This window comes from Thunnus maccoyii, chromosome 18 (genome assembly GCF_910596095.1).
Source record: "Thunnus maccoyii chromosome 18, fThuMac1.1, whole genome shotgun sequence".
Lineage (NCBI taxonomy): Eukaryota > Metazoa > Chordata > Actinopteri > Scombriformes > Scombridae > Thunnus > Thunnus maccoyii.
Window position 1 is genome coordinate 25994529 of NC_056550.1, and position 16017 is coordinate 26010545.

The 16017-nt window shown below is 40.3% G+C and overlaps 1 protein-coding gene across 1 annotated transcript in view; it reads left to right on the plus strand.

The window, feature by feature from the left end:
* The first annotated feature begins 274 nt into the window (after positions 1 to 274).
* LOC121883609 (RNA binding protein fox-1 homolog 3-like) overlaps positions 275 to 16017 on the plus strand; it is a 350329-nt gene continuing 334586 nt past the window's right edge. Inside the window, exons 1-3 of the mRNA XM_042391967.1 lie at positions 275 to 734; positions 924 to 1077; positions 12997 to 13119. The gene's annotated coding sequence lies outside the window, so the exon portion shown is untranslated. The remainder of the gene's footprint in view (positions 735 to 923; positions 1078 to 12996; positions 13120 to 16017) is intronic.

Genomic DNA, 16017 nt, shown 5'->3' on the forward strand with positions numbered 1-16017 from the left:
TCATACCGCCCCACGCTAATCAGAGCTTCCTGTGTAAATCCACTCGATGTCAACAGCTGATCAGCCCAATTTAGAGACAAAATGAGTGGAAGGAGAGAAAAAGAAAGCCAAAGAAAAATGAAGCAGAGGGAGGAAGTAGTGAGGGGATGTGAGGGGGGGAGGGGGAGGGGAGTCACCGCCGCCCACCACTGCTTGGCCCTGACACCTTGTGAAGAGTGCTCATTCATCACACGGCGCAGGGCTTGAGCCTCCGTAAATCACTGTGGATAAAGGACGTGCCATAAAGAATGGAATTGTGAAGGTAAGGGTTTTAAATCCCCCTAGATGATCCGAGATAAACACGGAGAGACTTTTGACAGTCCCTCGTTACCGCCACGAGCGAGAAGAGCTGTCACCGCTCCCTCCTTGCCTTTCATCTCTTGGTAACAGTCTGGCTGCTAATATCCTCAATTATCTCTGCAATATGTTGCTGGGAAAAAGGGAAAGTTCCGAGGAGGCATTCACACAATTTAAAAAGTTTTAATTTGACAGCTTGTGGTGTAATGATGACTTGTGATGAGGGTATAGGGGGGCCCGCAGCCCACACTGCAGTGTGTGACAAATGATTGGGGGCCGGACCGGGAAGGGTTTGTGGATGTCAAGACTTTCTGGATCAGATGTCAGAAAGCCAAATAGATGTTTCACAGACTGATGCGAAAAATAAAGAGCTCCAAAAAACGACAGTAGCTGTTCTGGTAAGGAAACCAAATATTTTCACAGCAAATCTAAATGAGTATTTTCTCTCTCCAGATGACACCTGTAACACTGTCTCATGTTAATGTCCGTTACATCCTCCTGACATTTCCCTTCTCTTGTATTTTTAGTAGTTATTCTGTGCTTCGCTCTGTTGTCTGAGTGTCCCCTAAATCCATCCAAACCTGCAGGAGACAGACTAGAGAGCATTTGCATAGACGGAGCAGCCGTCTGTCTGATAATGACGGCTAAGTCACAGTGCATGATGGAGACACAAAGGGCACCAGACTGTCGCATGAAGGTTGACTCTCAGGAAATATCCTCCACACCTAGCTACCTAGGCAGGTAATTGTCTTTTTTCCCCTTCTTTTTTTTTCTCTCATAGCTGATATATATACATAGCTTCAACTTGGAGGATAAACCAATCGATCATTCCGAGTGTCTTGGCTAATAAGTGAAAGTGATAAATCACACAGCTTTGCACTCTTTGGTTTATGAAATATTGTCCATCCTGCAGGTGTGGATGCATTATCTAGCAGTCAGTGTTCCTGGGTTGAGGTGCTGGTGTCAGAGCACGTAGGCAGCACTGTGTTGCGACTAATAGGAGGATCCGCCTACGCTGGAAGTACCTACTCCATCAAGGGCTTTGGTGCAATTAGTAAAAAAAAAAAAAGTATTAACATAAGGATCAGATGTGTTGTTTCCACTAGGGCGCAACTTAAAAGTTCAAGGTAGTTCACATCGGCGTAGTTGTGTCAATCTTCTTTCGCTGGAGTAATTGCCTCCGCTTCATTCAGCTAGAATCAGTATAAGGTGAAGTCAATAGCCTCAGTGGCATAATGACAGAGTACACACTTACTTGCTCACATTAACAGCTTTTTCTTGATAGATAAAAGTCCCAAATAATGGCTTCTGTGATGGAGTGAAACCAGGATAACAAATTGGCCCTTTGTGATAACAACCCCCCTGTGAGCTTCCCGGGCGTGAGAGATAGACAGACAGCTTTGAGGAGAGTCAGGTCTGCAACAGCTTCGCGCCAGGGGAAAAGCTCCATGCCCTACAGAAGGATGGATAGGGTAGATTTGTAATGGTTCCTCTTGCTTTTGACAAAGTAACGAAACCCGCAACCTTCATCCTCATTGGCTGAGTGAAAGGGCATTGGCTGAGGAGCCGGCCCGGAGATAAGTGAGGTCTGTCGCTCCAGCCGGTACGTAATAAATTGCAGCTACCTCGATCATGTGCGCGAGACAAGCGAGCTGTCTCCTGTGACAACATGCTTTTGACATGACATGCAAAGAAAAAACAAAAAAACCCCAAAAAAACAAATTGATACAAGGCGGAGAAAGGAGGGATTGAAAAGAATGAGGGCTGAGTAGATGTGGGAGGTGATGTCTTCCTCCACAACTTTTATTTAACATTGCATAATGCAAGACTTTTATATTAAATTAAATGCTGCATGACATCACTATAGAGTTCTTCCCATAACTTAAGTGAGCAAATGCTTAAAGTTGAGGTTAGATAAAGGTTTCATTCAGGTTCTCCATCAACCACCAAGAAGAAAAATTTAGTAAATACATTTCATTCACCCCTAATAGATTCAATTCAACTTTATTGTCATTGCAGCAGGTACCAGTACAACGCAAGCATCTAACCAGATAGTGCAAACAGTAGGAAGTGCTTAGATATAAGTAGATAAATAAGGGCAGACTGAAGAGTGTGCACGGTAGAATGAGTCAGCTCTATTGTGTACAGTATAAATGTATCAGGGAGGTCTATCTTCTCTGTCTATCTATACTTCACAGTTAATAATGCCCCCGTTAAATCTCTTTTATATCGCTGATAGTGGTGACAGCCTACAGTCTCCGCATTGTGTTTTGATGATGGCGGTGGACTAACAGCTGACAGTTAGTAGTCGACTCCTGCGAAGAGACACGAGCGAAGAGAGCTCGGTGATGAGTTGTTTATCACGCTCACAAGCACTCCGGGGTCTGGGAGATACGAGCTCGGTGTCGGTGAAACTATTCAGAATGAAATAAAATCACTATCAAAGGAAACTTACAATACTAATGAATGATTTCTGTAGCGGAGCTCAATAGCTGTTAACTGACAAATTACAGGGCCAACGGTCCGACCTTGACCAGGATCAAAGACTTATATTACGAATTACACAAAGACACTATTGATACAGATGAATCAGTACACATACTGTAGATAATCACTCTGTAATATATATCTCTTTCAGATAGGATATACACAAATATTTACAGGTTTCCATTTAACAGTCACACCTGGGGGATGCGAGCCCGGTCTGACTTGTTCCCCCGGTGATGGGCTTTATAGTTGCATCGTTACCTTGGATACTGTGTAGCACAAATAACAGCACAAAAATATGAAAATAACACAAATATGTACACCTTACAGCTATCAAACAAAGGTAAAACTACTGAAAAAAGTCATATTCTATATTACAATTTTTTGCTATGAGACATAGTGACCATTTAAAGCTCAAATTATGTATTTAATGTAACATGCAAGAGGCAGATGTTACATCAACGACAAGCAATTATGTTGTCTAAAATACTTTGAGTTATTCAACTCCAAAACTTGCCAATAAAAGGAGTGAAAATGCAGAATAATAATAATAATAATAATTTAAATTAAAAAAAAAACAGCAACACAATGTTTTCTGTAGAAATAATATTCTGGTTATTTTTGGGGGAAATCAACAGACCTCGCTATCAACAGTTTTTATACAAATGAAAACTGTTTGCAAAATTTGCTGCGCACCCAAAAACAACATTTGATTCATTGTCTCGGGGTGGTAGCAGAAGTCTCAGCAGCAGATGTCTTCAAAATCTCACCAAAAAACAAAAAAACAAAACATAACACAGAAACAATCAGCACGGATAGATACTATAGATAGTCTCTTGTGATGTGGGTGAACTAATCGTTTACTGCTCTTACACAGCCACACTCCTCCCACACAGGTGTTTTCACTTTTATTGGCTAATTAGACTTTTTCTTCTGACTGCGTGGGCGTGTACAGACTGCACTTGATTGACATCTCACGGTTTGTTATTAGTAGCTGTTTCAGGGCATTGAATACGACGTGCAGGTAGTAGTAGTTGGATGTATCTTACGGATCAACTTGCGGGAGTGTCATCCTCTTTTTTTTTGCTTCAGGTCAGTACCCTCATCAGTGGATGTTTTCTCTGTTGCTAAGTGCTGAAAATGGGAAAAAAAAGAGTCTTCTTCTGTTACATGTAATGCAAAAAAGATTACACAACCTCGGCTGTGTGTTTTATGTGGGTGTTGCCGTGGACAAGCGCAGTGCTTTGTTGATCAAAGTCACTCTGAAAAGAGCAGAGATATTTGACAGAGGAGTTGGGCTGAGGAGATACATAGATGTTTTCCTTTTAACCCACACTCCTACCGAGTCTGTTCTCACTCTGGAAAAAAAAAAAAAAAAAAGCCTTTGACTCTCTGTTCTTGTTTTTGACCGTATGCACAACACAAATCTCGTTGTTATTGTAAACCAAAAGCCAGGCATTAGCTCTTTGGCAAAGTCTCAGACAAGGGTATTAATCACATGACCACAGTTCACTGAACTCTGCCTTGAAATATGAGACTCATTTTTTTTCCTTCCTGGATAATGAACTTAGAGGAGAAGAAGAAGAAGAAAAAATCAGATATTTCACCTTTAAAATGCTTCATGAGTGCACACAGGATTTTAAAAGTCGGCATACTAGACGGAGAGAAAAACAAATGAAATAAAAGCTGGGATTTATTGCAGCACAGCTTCTCTTAACACATGCACTGTGCAATGCCAACAAGCAAATGAATAAATCTAGACGAACGCTCATTAATTAAAATGTAGCTTTCCTACTTTTAGAGCTGTCAGCAGATGGAACATTTTGGTCCAAACACTGTATTTTAGCCAATTTGGCTTAAAACATAGCTAGTTTTAGCAGCAAGACCATCAATCAATCAATGACCCCGATAAGTTCAGAAGATACATGAGAGGAGCTGACAGTCTTTCTCCGTTATTTGTGCATAGTCACAACAGAACATAGTACAATAGCTCGTGTATTTCTCTAAAATATAAACACCCTACCCTTTCATTCACACTGCAGTGCCCCACTTATGTCAGCATTGCTTTTCTGAGCTTAGAAGTTCCAGATTATGCAAGAAAATCCTTAAGAAATTTGGTGGGTGCTCTTATGAAGTACATTAAGAGGGAAACCCAGAGGTTTCACTTCATCATAACTGATAAATAATCCCTATAATAATATCAGGATTTTTTTTTTTTTAGAATATTGCTTATTTCGTTAGTGTTTCTCAGTTTCTTTTTTGGCTTCTGTTTACCTCTAACCACCACACTATTTATGTAAATGATCCACTTGTCAGATGCTAAGTTTCAACACAAGAAATTAGTCTTTGGCAATAGCACCCACAACATGCTGGTGCAGTGCAGTGCAGGATGTGCTGTGGCGTCTTTATGGCACGAAACTGAAGCCCCTTTTACACAGTCTGTTCAAGGTATAAACATGGATTGGAGGGGCATTATTAAGCAGGTAGTCACATTGCTGGATCAACGTCTGTGTAAAAGGGACAGTTGTGTTTGCCGCCTTGCCATCTAACATCACACACAGTTATGTAAAAAATCAAAAGGCAGCATAATGAGGGGTCGTCTTTACAGCACTCTTGCGGGATCCCGGAATCCCAGAAACATGAAAAAAAACAAACACATTACAATTTACAATGATATTGATTTAAAACCAACATTATAACACAGTATTCAGTTTCTAAAGTTGGTAGTGTGAAGTTTGTTTTGTTTTTTTTCAGTCGACAGTATGTATCGAACTTTTCTACACGAATAAAGGTCTTGAATAAAATCAATCTCTTCTGTCCAGGTATAAAACTCTGCGTCTTCTGAGTGAAAGAGTCTGAGCGTCTGTCATCCTTGAATGACTGATAGTCACGCTCCATTTGTCTTAAAGCAGTCAAAGAAAAAAAAGCCCCCCAGCTTTCACATTTTTACTATTAATAAAAGCCTGTTGAGCACAAAATATTTTGAAGGACAACCTTGTAGCTAATTATGTCCAGTCGTCTTTGTAGTTCAGATGACAGCAAACAAAACACTCACATTACCGTTAGCTCTTCTCATGAGCTACAAGTTAGCAGTTATGCTAGCCTCTTCTAGCAATCATAGCAGAGCGAATATTATACAGCTTCATTACAGAAACAGTGGGTGAACTGCTCGCTTGTTCCTGTTGATAACCTTCAGGTTTATCACATTAACTCAGTTTCTGTTGTCTTTAGAGAGAAACTACGAGCCTTTTGTTGGTTATTTATCTTGCATTTATGTTTAGGGGACGGCCTTTAACAGTTATCTTCATATTGCTTGACTTGGAGTCAAAGGGGTCTGTATCTGGAATTTATTGTTGTTATGGGCAGAGTTGGGACTGCCACCATCATAGCCTGGTTCCAGACCCCTGAATCGCCATCATACAGTATCTCAGATTTGTTCCAATAGGTCTGATGTCGTGTTCACTTACAGTTGAGAAATGGGTATTTCATATTTCTCTGCCAGATACAAAATAGCAACCGATGTACAGCTTGTTGTGAGTCAGCTTTCAAAAATGTCTAAACTTTGATGAGAAAAATGTGAACTACTTGTTCCAATGTCTACCACAGCTTCAGACTACATCCACTCTAGTATGTTTCATTTTTAAAAACAAAAACGATCTCCATCCACATGAGCGTTTTAGCACTGTTAGCACTGAAGTAATCTCCGTTCATGACCATTCATGTACACTGGGCATGCATGTGCTGGTGTAAACAGGAAGTAGATTGTCTACTCTGCGACTGGTTTCTTAGTTGCCAACGACGAGGTGGAACTGTTACTGAAAGTAACAATATGAGTATAAGGCAGTCAAGGTGGTGGAAAACTTAGATTGGGAGTCGTCGTGTGACAGGCGTGATAAATAAGGGAAGGACACATTGTGACTGATAAGACCCAATCAGGAAGCGAATGTGGGTGTCTCTGTTTCCACCCGTCAAGACTAAAACACAATCCCAAAGTCAGCAGCGTTTTCAAAAGGCTCCATTTTAGGGGTAAGAAAACGCCAGAATAGTGTGAACGTAGCAAAAGTTGTGCATTTTAAAACAAAAACGTATTAGTGTGGATGCAGCCTCACTGTCGTTGGGAATGATACATTGATCATTACTGCTGACATAGAAAATAATAATATGGGCTGCAGTCTTTACATGTGTGTTATTGTCTTCTGTGTTTTGGATTTAAGCCTTTCTCTCGCCTCTCTTTGGAGTTCGTCAGCAAATACAACAAAGTAATTCACGCTGTCATCTGCATGATATAATAATGTTTATTTAGAAACCGTTCTTCCAGTAGTCACTGGTATGATGTCAGTGGATGGTGGATGTAAACTAGGCTGACAAGGCACACTGGTATAACAAGATCAACAAATGCTCAGACAATGCATCCTATTTTTAAAAGTTTGGAAAACCCCTATTACTTGTAGGGACTTGAGGAAGAAAAAATGACTATGCATGAAGCCGATCAGATGTTAGAGGTCAAAGTGGTTCCCTGATGGTTCCGCGTCCTCGTGCTGAGCAAAGCCTCCTCTGTCACCTCCGCTGCTGCTCTCCCCTCAAATAACGCTCTGCATTCAATCCTTTCAGGAGAATCTGTGCCCTTCCTACCAACATACTGATGTTTAATTCATTCCCGGACACCCGGGGGACACTCATAACAACAACAGAAAAAAGACAAAAGGAGAGAAAGATAGACGGGGGGGTGGGGTGGAGGGGGAAGAGGAAAGAAATTAAAAGGAACGGAGTGTTTGCTTTGTATCGGTGGATGTGCGGTGAATGAAGGGCCTAAAATAAGACTGAGACATTTGAGAGGGTACATCAGGGACGGGAGGCTGTGAAGACAAATAAATCCTGTTTCCTTTCTGTTATGTTTGACTTCAGCGGTGGATGGGGCAGTGAAGATGTTGCTGGACACCTTGGCGTGCTCCCTCTTAATCAGAGGTTGATTAAGCGCACTTTCAAAGGCATGGATTAGGGGCTCCCCTCGGACTCCGCTAAATTGGTCGGAAGGGAAGGAAGGCAGGGTGTTGAGCGCTGCTGAGGGAACTTTTGATGTGTCAGTCAGAGAGTCTGGCATGGTTTGCTTTTATTGACCTTCCCATCCTTGATTTGTGACAGATCCCCTGGTGCTGGGGCAGGTGGGGAGAGGTTAGAGGAGATTCAGCTTTTGAAGAATTTCCAAATTCTGCTGATCCGCTAGAGCTGCCACAAGCATTCCTGCGATTCATAACAATGAAGGGCACCGAGCTACGAAGCATTTGCAGCCTAGACGTATTTTTTTGAAGATTATATTTCTGTCGTTTTTGCTTTATTTGACAACAACAGGAAAAGACGTGTGGCAAGGGTCCTGGGGGCAGATTGCACCTATACAGACACCTGATCTGCCAGGAAGTCTTTTTTTTTTATCACCTGGTATCTTCCATCTGTCTTTCATTGAAATCTAAACAATGGGTTTTACTCATATCATGTTTTATCCACAGTTAATGGATTCAACAAAGTACCCCGGCTCAGCTCTAAATATATCCACCCCCCCACCCCCCACCCCACCCTGTATGGACAGTGTGTGTGTCATTTATGGATTTATGGTTAATAATAGTCTGATGCTTTTTCCGCTGTCAGACTGGTTTGTAACCCCTTCACACAAGGAATGGCATTATTCATGTTGCGGCGGTGGCACCGCTATTAATGTAATGAGTCAGGCCGTTAATGTGATCCCGCTACAGACACAAAGGGGATCTCTCAACCTGAGCTCCCGCTGCAGACAGGAGACCTCGGTGCCCTACATAACAACGATGGGACGTGTCATCGCTGATTTATTTTGCCCTTGAACCTCCTAGTGATAGGACCTTGTGGGATAGCCTTTAAAAGAAGCGCCCAGAGATGAAATGAATGCTCTGTTCCAAACTATTGAAAGGCGTGCACTACAGCTGAAGGCTTTTAGAGGGAGTGCTGTAATCTAAAAATGTGCTATTTCTCACACATAGCACAGCTCTGGGATGGGCTGATCAGATAGCCCGAGATGAATCTGACTTGACCTGTGAGCAGCAGTCACTGCCTCCTGCATTGCCGGCCATGAGAGGAATCTGCAATGGATTCCAGAAAGATAGAAATCAATTCAAATTCAGCCGAGGCACTATACCGAACGATAAGGCGTTGCTACACCTAGACTCACGAAAATTTCATAATGAATAGATAAGGATTAATGTAATTTCAAACTGTCAGCGCCTGCCACACGGCATGTCATGAATGAGCTTATCATTGTGCCATGATTTTATTTACACCCGGAGAACATAAACACAACCCGGTTCATCCGTGTCCATATCCGTACACATGACTCCATGGTAACCGTGCACGGAGGCGCATCCTCAGATGTGCCTTATTAACTCAGTCCACTTGCTCATGTAATTAACGTCTGCTTACAATTCAGCTAATATCCACTATGTAACCTGTGAAGACACACAATTATGTGACCGTTTGAGTGACAGAGATCAGGAAAGCAAATAGAGGAGGCCTGTCTGCAGCCTCGTCGGGGAGGGGCAGAGTGTTGGTCCAGGTTAATAGGCATCCTCCAGGGAGGGATTAGCCGGAGTTAAAGAAAGTAAGGAGGGAGGCATTTGAATTCAGTATAATAATGTCAAATACCCTAAAAACCTTCCTTTTATAATCTCATTGTCACGGGCCATTTACAAGTTCTTGGTCCAATGCTTTATGAAGTTCCCTATGCAGACATTAAAAACACCGAGATCCTGTGAAAGAACATTTTATTTGAGCTGGACACTGTGTAGTATCTCCCAGAAATAGCCAGCCATCTGCTTCCTGCCTTTTCACCAGCCAAACCCTGAGCTAAGAAACTGACTGAAACTTCTTCAACTGACTGAGTTTTGATTTGAGGAGTGCTGCACTGTTCCATAACCAAAGTCCAGCCAGGTGTCTGGATCCTGAATGTCAGAGCGGGCAGGGAAATCTTAGCTCATAAGGCGAATGCCACTTGTCGTAGAGTGGACCTGTGATCGATTGGGATGTGAAGTGGCTTAGCCGTACCTCTGTGTGTCAATAGCTTCATCTTCTCCCTCAACCCTGTGATAAAACACAGGCTGATGGTACTAAATCTCAGTCTGTGTACACTTGCAAACCAGCTCGTATGATTGTATTTTCCGTCATTGTTTTGTATCAAAACTTTTACTCGGCTTATGCTCACTCGCCTCTAAGCACACAAGACTTAGAGGAGTTAAAGGTTGAATTGACTACAAATTAAAATGCGCTCCACAGCGCCATAGATTGAGACAAGGATTTAATTGGCTCCGTATCAGGGTTAGATAGCACCGTTGTTGACTTTTGATTAGAAAAAAATAAAAGAACAAGGTGACTTGATATTGTGGTGATAAGCAAAAAATCCCAACTCGATCACATCAATACGTTTTCTCGGGTGCACGTAGGTGGCTCACCTTGTAACCAATGACAGTGGCCGCAGTGGCTCGCTGGCAGATAGACATCAGAGGTTTTTGGAGTGAGCGTGCATTGTCATACATTTATTGCTGTGTGTGCAGGCTCTGTTTTCCTTACAATCGTTCCAGTCGTACTGTTGACTTAGAGGTCAAGCCGCGGCAAAGGCATACATTTCTGGATGCGTTGATGTCGGCTAATTCACAGCATGTCACACAGCGGCTCCTCAAAATAAAGGTCACCTCTGAGCAACACTTTATGGCTTTATATCTGTTTTATAGGCAATCGTGCAGATTCACCTCCGTACATTATTTGAATCTCAATCACCTTTACCTTCATGCAAGGTTTTTGTTTCAGACAGAAGGAAATCATGTCCTCTTAAAGTAAAGCAAAGTTCATTTTCAGCTTTTAAAGATGTTCACCAGAAATACCCAGATTATTAAAAGTAGTGTATCTATTCAACTTTATTTGTTTCCTTCTTGAGGAGGACACATATCTAATACAAGCTGAGCTGAATGTTCTTATTGGACTGTTCTGCAAAAGCCTGGATTACATTCAATGATTATTCCTGCATGACAGTATATGTAAAGGTACGGTTAAGTTTAGGCAACTAAAATGTTTTGTTAAGGGTTAGGAAAAGATAATCATTGCATACATTAAACCTCTGGTATCAAAGAAGAATGTGTTCCTCAGAATGGGAGACTTGCTCAAAATATGTCTTAACTACAGGAAGTTATGAGAAAAATGAGGAAAAACACAAAATTCTACTTTGTATGCTACAAAATGAACGTGATTCCCTTGTAATAATAATAATACCAAATCAATTGACAAATTATAATATATTTGCACTGTTAATGGTATTGTTGTAGCCTGGATTTTTGTATGATTTTAAATCAGATTTACTTTATTCTTTCCAACTCTGACATTAACACCGCCACGTGTTTTATATATGAAAAGTGGTCAAAAGAGGTCACATTATATATATATTCACAACCAGGTCTTTTCTAGGCTTTTCCTACTATTGTTTTATTTATTTTTTTCAATTTAAACATGACAGTACATTTAAAATATGTCAGAAATGTCATATATATGTTCCTTCTACCTACCTTATCATGAGTTTTTTACATCTTCAGAAATATTTTATTCAGAAACAGTTGTTGCAGAAAGATTGCAGTAATTCATATTGTCTTATATGTAGGCCTGTACAGAAAATGATGAGTTCCAAACTGTCTATTTAACCCATAAGAACCCATTTCTCCTTAAAGGAAAATTATGGGGAATATAAAACAGACCAAATGGACCATAAGGAACACATTTCTGAACTAGTTTTATATCAATTAGTTCATGAAATGTGGTCAGAACAGGTTAAATGTAATACAGGACGTCTTATTAAAGCATCAGAATTGTTAAATGGCTTGAAACCTACCTTTAGTAACAAAAAACAAGTTTTTTAAAATTAGCAAGTTCTGTCACATTTGCTGACCAGGAAGTGATGTCATGGGTACACAGATTCACACATTGTCACATGACTGCAGCAGGATGTTCATTAGATGTCACTCAGGGACTTCATGAGTTAAAAATCAAGGATAAAAGCTGTATAAGGAATTTTCCAGATCATTGAAAGGGTTGGTGACACCTGTGTCACCATGGGTTCTTATGGGTTAACAAAAAAAAACACCATTGACACAAACATTGACCCGTAAGTTTTCTATATTCTTGTGCTGTACAAAGAAAACAGTGCAAGAGGCACCGTGATTTAGTGGCTCATATAAACTTTAAACCTCTTCTGTGGAATGAATGTTCATTTAATCACTATGCACATAACTTGTCCCCTGAATGGTGAAATTCAACTCTTGTCCATTTGCCAATTCAAATTTTCTGTCAAGAGTTCAGTATTTTGATTCACAGAGAGAGCGTTATATCTGGGTTCGATATACACCTACGTCTCATGTCTGCTACCTTTTTGCAGCTATTCTACGTGTTGATTACAGGTTAAAGTCTGAGGCGAGATGAATACAGTTGTGCTGACATCATGTCTCTGTCGATGCTTGCTATCTTTGTGCCCCACAGTTTGCTTCACTCATTCCAAAATGCAAAATGTGTCTTTAGTTGTGAGCCTATCAGTCTCCATGGAAACTCATTTTACCAATACTTCATTGGCGCCAAATGACCCTGTACTGTTACTTAGCTTCTCGCTGCTTTGTTTGGAAGTGTTTTCTTTTGGAGATTAAACGTTCGAAGGCAAATTGAGGTCCTGCTGGTTTTATCTCCGGGATATTGAATAAGCATATGTGGAAAATACAAAAGCGTGGTACTGTAACACATCATTTGAGAACAGATTATGATATATTTCTGTGCTTTTTAAGGTGCCAAGGATAACAACACATGTAATACCAGGGGTACTACACAATTTTATCAGGTAGAAACAGGACGTGGAAGGTAACACCACACATATTTGACTGCTGTTTGATTCTTTATGTGATATTTTAGAAAAAAAGAATAATCCTTCCTCCAGCGGGACATTTCCTGTATTGGTGGTCAGACATGAAAACAATGACTGTGGTTGTTTTTTTTATGTAACTGTGTTTTACTTCCTGCGTTCCTAGCTGCTCTGTGAATCGAACAGTATCCGTTTTCGGGATTCCCTCTGGAATATTTAGGCTCTTTCTCTCTCTCTCTCTCTCTCTCTCCCCAAAATGTCCACAGATAATTGCTTGAAGGAAGCGCCCAGGAAGGTCAGCCAAGAATCCCGCCGTAGGTGCCAAAGTGAAATCTACAGGACTACAATTACTTGGACAGACTGAGGCGGCAGAGCAAAGTGAATGACAGGTAGGAAATAATTCATGTGAATCACCTGCTGTATTATGAATAACCACCTGCTGAGAGGACATAGCACGGTCAGGTATCCTCAGAATTGGTTCTGAATAGCTCTTTTTGTCATTTGTTGGTAATTGCCTTAATTCCCTTGATAATATAATGAAATTAACCTCTGAGAACATTTCCTCCTTATGGCATTTACGAGACAAGGTTGAAGTTGACATGCTAGCAGTCACACAATTATATTGAGATTATTTTACTCCGCCGCTATTTGGTTTCCTTCTTTTGATGTTGACACTTTAGAAGAGTCCTTTTCACTGCCACTCATAATTCATAATCTTCATTTTTACCAAAACATACAGTGTTGAATCCTACATGAAGGGTGTGCTTTAAGAAAATTCAGGATCACTCACATCTATTTTCTGTTTTGCGGTACATCTGACCTTGTAGTGAACAGACATGAAAGGCTGTCAGTCAAACCATCATGCTGTCTTTGTTTCCTCGTGGTTGTCGTTCTTCAGAGGAGTCAAGCAGTCGCTGACTTAAATCTAGTGATTCTATGCTCCTGGCAAAAATGCTGCTCTGTCCCAGTCTTTCTACCAAACTCAGCAATCACCTCGGGGTAAGGTAGGAAGAAGGTGAAAGAAAAAAAAGTATTAAGCCAGTTTTTGGACGGTTGTAGAATGTGATTGAGGGCAGGACGTGGTTAAAAAGTCTGTTTTTCTCTAACAAATGAGTCCAACTTAACACTCAAACCTTTAAGCGACCTCTAAAAGGTTCCTCAATGACCTTTTCTGTCAAATCTTAGGAATGTAGAATGAAGGACAATGAGTTCACACATCTGCTATTAAAGTCAAACTGAAAATTTGTTTAAGTAGACATAAACTATAATGATGATACAGATGTTGTGCATATTTCTCATTGTTTAAAAGGGAGTAAAACTGTTTATTTATTTGTCCAGACAGCTGGTGTTGCTAATAGAGGTGCTGTCGATTACTGTGGTGCATGACTGACTGGAGAACATCATATCATTGATACAAGACATGTATTTGTTTTTTACATGGGATCACGTAGCAGTACCTATCAACCATTAGCAGTTTCCTGTACGTCTCTTTACAACATTCAACATTTGGGGAAAACCCATCGTGCTGTCAAGTTTGTTTTCACTCAGAAAGCAGGAAGCTAGTTAGCATCGACTCCCACTAGACGTAACTTTTCATTCATGTGATTTCAACACCCGCTGAGTCACCGGCAGCTCCTGCACACTGTGTGTTTACCCTGCATTATAGAAAAGAGAAGGTCTAGCAAATATTAGCCTTAGTCTTTCTGCCATGGGTCCAGATGTGGTGATGGAAAATGACTAGAGCTGCAACAATTAGTCAACGAAAATGAACCAGCAACTATTACGATAACCAGATAATAATGTTTGTCATTTTTTAAGGAAAAATGGCAAAAAAATGTCGGTAGCAGCTTCTCAAATGTGAGAATTTGAAGCTTTTATGTGTCATACATGATAGTAAACTGAATATCTTTGGATTTTAGACTGTTGATCAGTCAAAACAACATATTTGAAGATGTCCCCTTTGACTCTATGAAATTATAACACGCATTTTCTGACATTTTATTGAAAAAACAATTAATAGTTGGCAGATTAACCAATAATGAAAATAATCGTTAGCTGCAATCCTACAAAAGACCACACTGTCAAAGCAAAGGGTCAGTAAGGGGTAGTCCTGTTACCTTATGTGTAGCCCCAGATGTGACCTCAGTGTTGTATGTTTCTCTGAGATTCATACATAGTATGCTCAAAACTGCCCAGTAATCTGTTATAATATATATTCATATAAGTAACTATTTTAAGTGCCTGCTAACACAGACATTGCACCAATCAAATTTCAGTAAGAAATTGTTTGTCGGAACCAAAAATTCCTGTAGAATGAATATATGAGGCGTAATAAGTGGGGGGCGGGGATACTGGGGGCTATAAGTTTTAATCTTTTTGTAAAATTCTAATTTCTTATTTTTCAATATTACAGCTTTGAACAAATTGGTACAAACACCAAGAATATCCAACTGACTTTAAGACTTTACTCTTCTCTCGGCACGAATTACTCTTAATTTCAGATGGACTTTAAGCTCCAATTTGCAAGTTTGAATGTGCTGCGTGTTTTATTTTAACACCTGTAAATTACAGCGTAATTTTTAAAAGATTATTGTGATTATCGTATATTTGTTTTTAAATGAAATTACAGAAAATATGACAGCAAAAAAAAAAGAAGCAGAATCAGGGATCTAAATCTGAAAAGACTTCACCACCAAAATTCAAAACACAGTGTCGGAGCCTGCTATCACTACCAGACTGAGTTAGTTTTAAATATTCCTGATGCCCTTGAAGGTTTGTTTTCGTGAGCAGTGTTTGTAAACACAGCAGTAAACATATTTCATTTCATAATGCTTATTTTTCATCATGATATACATGTATTTTTATGGCAAAAAAAACCCTCACTGATGCTGACAGTTAAAACTGAGACACACATCAAATTTAACAATGCCAGTTTGTGTCTCACTCTGTCGGCATCTCATACACCCATGTGTGTGTGTGTTGCCTCAGATGTCTGTGCATGTTGTTGACCGCAGTGTTTAGAGGAATTTCAGACGTTTGTCCGTCTAACCACCAGCTGGCCGACTGACTCAAACCCTCAGCAGAACATCAAACATCACAGTATCTCGCTGCTTGGCTCAGTTTCACATAAACAGATCAAGGGTACCACAGTGTTTTCATTCCAGTTGATATGGAAATGTCACATCAATTCAAAGAGAACTTCTGTTTTATTCATGTCTAATATCCTTTTACTTCTGACTGCCTAATACGGACCTGGAGGAGCTCTAACCAAACTGCCATAAAGCAAA